The 9,627-nt window shown below is 36.8% G+C and overlaps 1 pseudogene; it reads left to right on the top strand.

Moving 5' to 3' along the window:
* On the top strand, positions 7,146 to 8,362 carry LOC104698749 (annotated as a pseudogene).

Raw genomic sequence — 9,627 nt, 5'->3', positions numbered from 1 at the left:
ACCCTAAGGGGGGATAATTAAAGCCTAAGGGGGGATCACTAAACCCTAACTTTCGGAATAGTAAACCCAAACATTGGAAAGCGTAGAAGTCTCTGCAATAAAACAAAGGTGGAGTTGAAGAACATGATAAATAGAAGCAGATTGAAATCAGGATTGCTAAACCCTAATTAAGGGATCAATAAACCCTAATATTGAGATACTAAAACCTAACATTTGAAAGCACATAAGCATATTGAATATAACAGAGGTGGAGGTTTAGAATGTGGTGATGACATAAAACAACAAACAAACATCATATATAAGTAGAAACCATTACATTTATATTATAAATCAGACGATGAGATAAGACAACGAAAGATAAAACAGCGAACATATTACATCACTGCAATTTAGCAACCCTATAAACGAAAATGTGAAACAACATATTTCTACATGAAAACTTTATCTCATTATGCAAGGATAAAAGCTAGAACACATCATTGAATTTGATGATAAGCCAGTAGAGAAAACAATTAACACATCTTGTCTACAAGTTGTAATTGATTCCAAAACGAGCGGATATACTCTCAAGGATGAGGAGGTTTGAAAATAATCGTTTTTGAACAGGCCAAAACATCAGAAGGTGGCGGTAGACGGCATTAACAATAGCCTCCAGTTCCACAATATTGCCAAGACGAGCAAACAAGTCGTAAATTGTTGCAAAGCCTTCAGACGGAAACTGAGCAAATATTAGGAACATACTCCTTGGAAAAGTACCGTGGTCTGACTCCGGCACGACAGAGAAGAGCATTCCAATAGCATGGATTACATCCCCATATTGGGATGCAATACGGAGGCTCTCAAGGTAGGTCGCAACCGGGTTCTCCGCAAGAACGCATTTTAAAAAAAATGCCCGAAATGGGGAGCCTTCATTGACTAGGTCAGCGTTGTTGAAGAAATCATGCAAGAGGAGAGAACGGAGTACCTCGGCTGACAGAGCAAGCTTGCTTTGTTTTTTTGCAACTAATAACAACAGCGCAAGTGAGGTGAAAGTTGTAGATGCAACACGTTTGTATATTTCGACAACGACATCGTCAAGGAGATTATCCATTATGAAAAAGTGCAAGAAAATCTGAGCGAACTAAGTAATAAACACAACAATAACTTCCTTTTTGTAGTCGAAGAACTCATAAATGAAATATTTATGTAAAGTTGGTGAGTGGTGGTTTTTAACCAGCAACTTAATATACATTAATATGATTAGACAATTAATGAATTAAGTAGATAAATATATTACACAGAGTTGTGCGTTTGTAACCAAAAACCCATTGGCGTACAAAACAGATGACAATGTGAAAGATGAATGAGAAATGAAGTAACATGTCGCAACGACGGTAGAAAGAAGTCTAATAGTCAGCTTATAAATTACAGAATAAGTGACAATATTACAAGATGGATAGAAAAACATTTAACATGTATAATGGCATTTTCATAGAAGGACTCAGGAGCAGAAGATTACAGACACACCTTAGCAATAAACTCTTCGTATACATCGATAGCATATTGCATACGAAACATGTTCACCATCTCATTCGTTATATATCCCATCTCCTTAGTCGAGAATTCGTGAGAGTGCATCTCAATAAATTTCATAACATACGCTCCACAATCTCCAGTTCGATTGTTTTGCGCAAGGCCTCCAACGCGGCAGTAGGTGAACTCTGAATCATGTACATAACTAATATCATTTACTTCGCAAGATGCCTTAATGAGGTGAGGCAACATTTTCACCACTGGCTCCATATAAGAAGCAACATCTTCTTCAGATGTACACTGCATTTATGGGTCAAGGATGTCTATGTGCCATTTTTTCAAGCATATCACCAAACTAACCCAATGTCGATTTCCCCAGTTCATTGGGACATAAACTGTCATAACATCTTTGAACCATGAGGTTTTCTCCTTACGATCCCCTACAGTACCTTCGATGTAGCTAGAAACTACAGGGTGCCAATCATATGAAGATGATGAAGCAGAGTGAATGAATTTACGATATTGTGCACTCAAAATCTGGGTAACTAAACTGTCCAAGACAACAACTTTTTTTCCCGCTAGGTGGGAGCCTCTTTCTCGCCAAAACGGACGAAGCATCATGTCCAAATGCTGAGTGACGTATAAAAATAGTAACTATGTCAGTAGACCTTGAACATAAATGAAAACACAGCCCATAATTGCAGTGGGTAGGAAATTGAGGCTTAATGTATGGAAGGAAGACTAATTTGAAAATATGTGTATACAAAAATATTGATATTGACACATATAGGAATTTTGTCGGTTAATTAAGGACATTTAATGCTGTAGAAGGGAAGTATGCAGTATGAGGTAGTAAAAAGGGATGAAAACTTACAGTTTTGAATAGCCAGTTCGTTGGTGTGTAAATTTCTTCAAAGATATTGCTTCCAACTTCACACCCATCAATATCGTAAGACCTATAAGAGGAAATAATTTAGTGCGACTCTATGCATATTATTAGCAGAAGTACACGCGTTAGGAGAGGGAGTCGTTGTGACTAACGGTTTGGAGTATGCCTTAAGCATTTGTTTAAACTTATGAATAAGTTTTTCAGAAATTTGATGGAAAGGAATGTAATCGCCAGCAGCTCCTCGAGAGAGTTTGGACCCCTTGGGGGCTGAAGTGAAGTTATGGTTAACATTTGAAACCCTACTTCTCTTACCTCTACACTCCATGAAAGGGTTACAGAGTTTAGGGGGTCTTTCGGTTGGCAGTTCAGACAACTTTGCAGGGGGAATTTGCAGACAAAGGTTGTTCACAGTCGTTGCTGTAGATGGAGACATTACATGGCTTGGTTGACCCTACGTATGTTGGGAGCAAGTCAGAAATTCACATAGCGAAAGGTGAGAAGACATCAAAATGACAATTATAAGAAGATAGTTGTACATCAGCTTGCACTTATCTCATGAGCAGTTTCGGGTGTTAATAGATTGTTATTGGCCATCTGATCTTGCTGTATTTGTTCAGAAATTACATCGGAAACAATACTTTCCTAGAAAACACAATAAATAACGACATAAGCAATATTATGCATACAACAGACATTTGGGGAAAAAAATTCAGTCCCTAGAAGTGCACATAATCAAGCACAGTAAATTGGTCCTCATAGACACCATTGAAAATGAAATACAGCCATCAACCTTAACAGAATTATCATCAACATAACCTACTGTGTACTACATCTAGGGTTACAGGTAAAAGTTAGATGGCATTATACATACAGAGTTGTTTTATAAAGGGTCACACATACGCACCCAAACTATCGTAGATGCAACATCTTCTCCCATTGTTTGTAAACAAGGGTTAGAAACAGTGAAAACCTTATCAGCAACATTGACATCCTCCTGATGAGGAAAACATATAATTAGTACATCAATGTGGGTACCTAATACATATAAAGGCAATAGATAGAAGAGATCACCTTATCCAGGATGGCGGATGTCTTTACATTATTGGGAACACTTTTATAAACCACATAACCTTGATAAGATAGGGAATCTTTGGCTTGAGGTATAATGTCATGTTGTTGAAGAGGAAGACCATCATTATCAGAAGTTTGCACCGATTTACTGGATCGTGTTAACTGAACAATTTGTTCGCTACCAACCGCTCCCAATTCCGGTGAAGTACATGCCCCACCAACCAAAGGACCATCACTTATATTGCATGACAGACACTTTCGGGACAGAAGAAACGATTGTAATTCAGCAATGGTAGCGTTTAACTTATGAAAAGAAGACACATATGTCTTTCTCAGTCGTGCAACTTCTACCCTCAATTTGGCAATACCGGAGGACGACCTTTCTGTCGAACTGTCATACTTGACATCATTTGAATTAGAAGTGTTGTCGACGCATATCAAGCACCCACAATTACAGCCATTGTCATTTTTCTCCTTGCATATGGACAACTTAGGAAGGGACTCATCGCCTCCACGCCAATAAGCCGTAGAAAATTTATAGCCTTTCTTTATTAAGCTTACCATATGCGCAACTTGTTCATCGCCTTCATAATCCACATCCACATATTCTCTACACCTTTCAGTTGAGGAGAATAACATTTGTTGAACCTTAAGCCCCCAAGGGAAACAATGTTCCTTGTGTGAAATGTCTTCAACTTGGGCAATTCTGTGAGTCCCTTGTCGTAAAAATTTTGATCATCATGAAAGGATGGTACATACCTCAGTAGTAGTGGAATTGACTGAAACATCATAAGTTGGATAGCTATTGGGAATCCATGGAGCACCAATGAAGGTTGTTTCAGTTTGTTGATAAGGTTGTATTACCGTTGAACTTTGTTCCCCACTTTGATCATCCGAATTGTCCGCTCAAATGCATGTCGTCCCCAAGGATAAGAAAAAAAAGAAATCTAAGTTTCTTACCATTTTAACAATAGGGAATGAAGCTCTTATTGGCTGAGTCCCACATATTAACACTCCTTCAACAATGACAATAAGTGCAAGGCGTATTTTCTTCCAGTCGGGCATAGTTGGTTCTGCCTTAAGCTTCTTTACGATGTCCTCAATACTAAATTCTGTTTGACGGCCAATAAGCGTATACCAATATGGGGACTCATTTTCGCCATGGGTATGCGCAGCACTGAGTGTATCCTTATCCGGATAAGAACCACAGGGTAAACCTGTAATTTCCTGGAACTCGGTCAAGGAGAATCTCAGTGGATATCCCCCATATGTAAACCAGATTTCATGAGAATTCGTCGTAACGATTTGCCTACAGAGAAAGTTGTGCAGAAGTTTGCCAGACAATGACCAACGACGTACAGGGAGATGGAATAAGGAGCTGAAGGGAGAGCTTTTTAGCTGCTTAAGCTCTTTAGTCCCATCCAAGATAGATAAAATGTCAAGAAGATACTGAGGTTTGGAGTACGAGTTCACCCTGCCGTCAGTTGGATACCTATCAGTTGAAAAGAAACGCTTTGGCAACATTTCTGTATGTATATCCTCCTCGTCACCTTCAATACAAAACATACAGCGTTAGGGAAGGTTTGAATAAAAATTTCCTTTGTAGTTAAAATTATTGCAGTCAGAAACCTTCAGAACGTGAATCAGATACATAATCATTTCTACCCCCTTCATCAAAGTCATCTAAAACTCGTGCTGAACCACTACTGCTAGCAGACGTTGCGGAGCCACTGGTAGTGGCACCTATTGGCATAGAAGAAATGAAAACATTATGACAATATATTAGGTCAGTAAATATACAAAATGAGAAGTTCATGTAGAGAATTGAGTAAACGAAAAACAAGTACATGAACATAACCCAACTAAATAGATTACAGAAGCAATAATTTGAAGAAAAAAAATAAGTTTCCGCGAGGTATATAATGCGTCTCCTGAAAAGGGAATCTGTTATGAATGCTCTACTCAACAACATTGATAACAAAATCTCGGAGGAAGAAGTCAATTACTAACCCAGAGTGAATTAGTAACCCATAGTGAATTAGTAACCCAGACTGAATTAAAAATAAGGTATTTCTGTTACAGAAGTAAATTCTTCATTAGACAAACACAAGCATAGATAACATCAATTTATGTACCTGCAACCGGAGGAAGAGAGCCTTCTTTACTTGATGTAACTAATACAGTTTCGTACAAATAAAGTGAGAGACAGTTAATTTAACTTGCTTTAAGGATCGACGAATCCAAATGGCAAAACGACAATCTTCCTCCGAGATTGAGTTTGATTAAGTCTCTGATTTCGCAACCTAGGAACCGACTTTGACGGCGGAGGACAGATTTTCCTTCCAGTACGGATTACTTCTCCAAATCTACTAGTACCAACTACATGTGAAAAATTTGAAACTGAGGCGACGTGTCCTCGAGTTCGCATGTGTCTCTGAGATGCGATCCCGGATGGAGTAGAAGCTTGAAGACCTCTTCTACTTCTTGTATTGACCATGGAAAGGAGTTTAATAAACCAGCAAAAGATGGAGCATGAAATTTCAGATCCACGGATGAGCGTTCGTACTTTAGGTGCGAGAAGCAGGCGATTAGAATAGTAAATCCTCAATTAGAAGTAAAAAAATAAAAAATATCGGGGTTACCTTCGTGGTAGGGCGAATGAGAATGACGTGAGCTAAAGAGGGGTAAAACGGTTTTCAGAAAATGAGAGCGTGTCTATTTTCGTAAGCAGAAGCGAAAGTGCCTAAATCCGAACTCATGCGTAAGATAAATGCCTTTTTTTTAATTAGCTCTTTATAATTTTATTAGCCACCCACCTATACTGGATACTTTTTACGTAGCTATTATTATAATTTATTTATGAATTTAATACGTTGAAACATTAATTAAAGAGGATACATAGATCTGATTATTACATCGAAACATTGAAATATTAATTAAAGAGGATAAATAATTTAACATTGTTATGATTATTACATTGAAACATTAATTGAAGAAATTTCTAATTACTTATGTATCCTCTATTCTAATTTAACAATAAACCTATTTTAATAGATAGAGGATACATAGATATTTCAAATATAACTGATGCTACTCTTTGTGTTCCATCTGACAATTCTGAAGCAAGTTGTCACAATTGATACAACTCATTTGTGGCAAATAATGTTGTCCTTTTTTATATATTCATCCATACAAACAGTTACGGTATCTCATTGGCTACAGACTTTTTTGTAACTAAATGAGTAGTAAATTTGCTACGACCATATTTCGTCTTTTTTTATAATTAAATTGCTACGGATACTAACGAATTGGTCACAAAAAATATTGGACTATTTTTAGTAACATTGTGTCATATTCTGTAGCTAATATTTGTTATTATTTACTTTGTAGCTAAATTTGATAACTATACAGAACAATTATACTAGTATACCATCAATTACACCAAATTAAAGGTTAACGACGTCTTTAATTGTTTATGGTACTAGGATTTCACCTACAATTATATTTATCTAAAAATTAAATCGATTTGTTATATATATCGTATATATATATAGGAGTATCTTGAAGTTTCGAAGCTGTAGCAATTAGGTTTTCTTTGTTTTTACAATTTACATCATACAGCCAAACCCTAGATCTATTAGAGTGCTCAGCAGGTAAGCCACACACATCACACATGGATACGCCGAACGATACGTTGAGAGAAAAGGAGAACCAAAAAGTCTCTGAAAATCAAGATTGGTCCAAGCTTTGCCCAGATCTTTTGCAAAAGATCATCGAAAGCTTGAGGTCTATTGATTATCACCGAGCAAAAATTGTTTGCTCAGATTGGTATTACGTTTGGAAAACATGTGCAAAGCGACGTCTATGTCCATGGCGGATCATATACCAAGATAAAACTTATAAGTTGTTAGATCCCGGAGAAGACAAGATTTACACGACACAATACGTCGGACTCTCTGACAATACCTATTGTATGGCTAGCTCCGGATATTGGCTGTTGATGGTAGATTGTCGTCTTGATTTCTATATTTTTAACCTTTTAACATGCGAGAAGATCAATCTTCCTTCAATGGAGACTCTAATACGTGGTGGTGCACAAGTGAGATTCGAGAGAAGTGGTGAGTCAGGACGCCGCGAGTGGGGACACTTTGTTGAGCCTTGTCGTAAGGATCATGTGTCGGAAAACATCTACGGATGCAAACGATCAGGAGCTGTTGTGTGGATAAACGAGAGGACAAGGGATTATTTCGTTGCTTGGATTTTCAAAAAGCATTACGTGTTCACATACAAGAATGGAGATGATTCGTGGTGGAACTGGAATAGTAATTGGCAAACCGGTGGCAAAAATTTGGGTTATCTTGATTTGGCTTATAAGAATAGTAAGCTTTATCTATATACTACCGATGATTATATCAAGATTATCGATTTCTCTGGAGATGTCCCCAAGGAAGAAACCGAGAATAACCCCTATATAGATCATCGTTTTAACATCTTTGGTATGATTGAAAGCGGATATAATATGAGGAGGAGAATAGCCATTGAGAAATCAGGAGAGGTTTTGGTCATCTTGAATTTAGTAAAACTAAAAGAACTTTTCTTTTACATCTTTAAGATGAATCCTGAGAGTGGCAAATGGAAAAGGGTATATTCTATCGGAGATGATGAGATGTTGATTTTGGATCATGGGGTTACAATAAGAGCACCGGTGATGGAATAAAGTCTGGTTCGATCTTTTTCGTTGAACATTGTGATCGTTGGCCAATTTATTATTTTTGTTCTTCAGATTGCGGCATATTTGATATTGCCACAAAGAGAATTAATTGGCGAATTTGGCGTAACGAATCTCGTGAACGTACGAATAGAAGTCATTGGCTTGCTCCAGGATTTTGATTAGTGTTTTGAAGTCATGTTAGTATTCTTCAACAATTTTTAAGTGATATTGTTATTGTTTATTATTATTATTATTATTAATAATTTAACTTATAGCATGATTTGTAATAGAATGTTCAAAGGGTAACAACTCCAAGGAGAAGATTATGTCAGCCGTTTGACTAATGAACTAGCAAATCTAATCTAAACTCAACGCGAAATCTAATCTGATAAGGATAAAGACAAGTTCATGTCAGCTGTGTTGACTTACAAGTTGTTAAGGTTTAAGAACTTAACAGGCGTGGACACTCTTTCTTGACCATAATAACCAAGAAACTTGCTTTAGAAGTAACAGTGTAAATGAAGAAAAGATTAAAGCTTGCTGAAAGAAAAGAACACAGGGCAATGGGTTCACGACTCATTAACCAAATTAAAGTTACGTCTCGTTGAGGCTTAGCTCGGAATCAATAAGTTTTAGATGGTGTGTACAAACAAAAACAAAACAAGTGAAATGCCTAATACCGATTCTTGCCCAAGAAAGGAAAACAATGAACAAAGCTTATGGAAAATAAGTTAATTCTCAATTTACCACACCAGTCTACCTCTCTCACACGTCTCTCTCTCTCTCTCTCACTCGCAACCCTAAATGCAAAGTGATACATATGAAGCTCATCATCCTCCTATACTTAATCAATACAAGCTTTGTCAACACAAGCTTTATTGGTTGTTAGCCTTTTGAAGTCTTCTGGTTCCAAAAGCTTGACCTACTAAATAACTCAAGTTAAATTTCCATCCACCTCAGTTAGTCTTTGTGTTGTCCTTGTTTGACATATGTTTGAAACAACATAAATTTAAAAAGAGAAAAGGATTCATGACTCAGGAGAAAAGCAACATATGATAAGAGTTTGACCAATGACAAATTGACGGCAGTAAGAATAATTTACTCGAAGATTGTCTTCTAATTAAGCAGTATTTAAAATTGGACCGAATACATTTAGGTTGAATAGCTACAACCGGTCGATAAACAATACTCTTATGACCCGGATTGATAAAAACGAATATATTATGATTCACAAAAAGTCAAGTCACAAACTTTGGATTAGTTAGGATTCTATATAGAAAGATTTACTCAAATCCTATCCAAAAGTTGGTTTATTACTCATATCTATAAATTTTTTGAGAATTACTCAAATGTTTAGTGCCCTGTGTATAATTACAATTTACCCACTGGGTTTAGTTTTTCGATTTTGAGTTAAAAAATAAAATAAAAATACACATCAGCAAAT

Source organism: Camelina sativa, chromosome 6, assembly GCF_000633955.1.
Source record: "Camelina sativa cultivar DH55 chromosome 6, Cs, whole genome shotgun sequence".
NCBI classification, from domain to species: Eukaryota; Viridiplantae; Streptophyta; class Magnoliopsida; order Brassicales; family Brassicaceae; genus Camelina; species Camelina sativa.
This window is presented reverse-complemented; position numbering and strand designations above follow the sequence as displayed.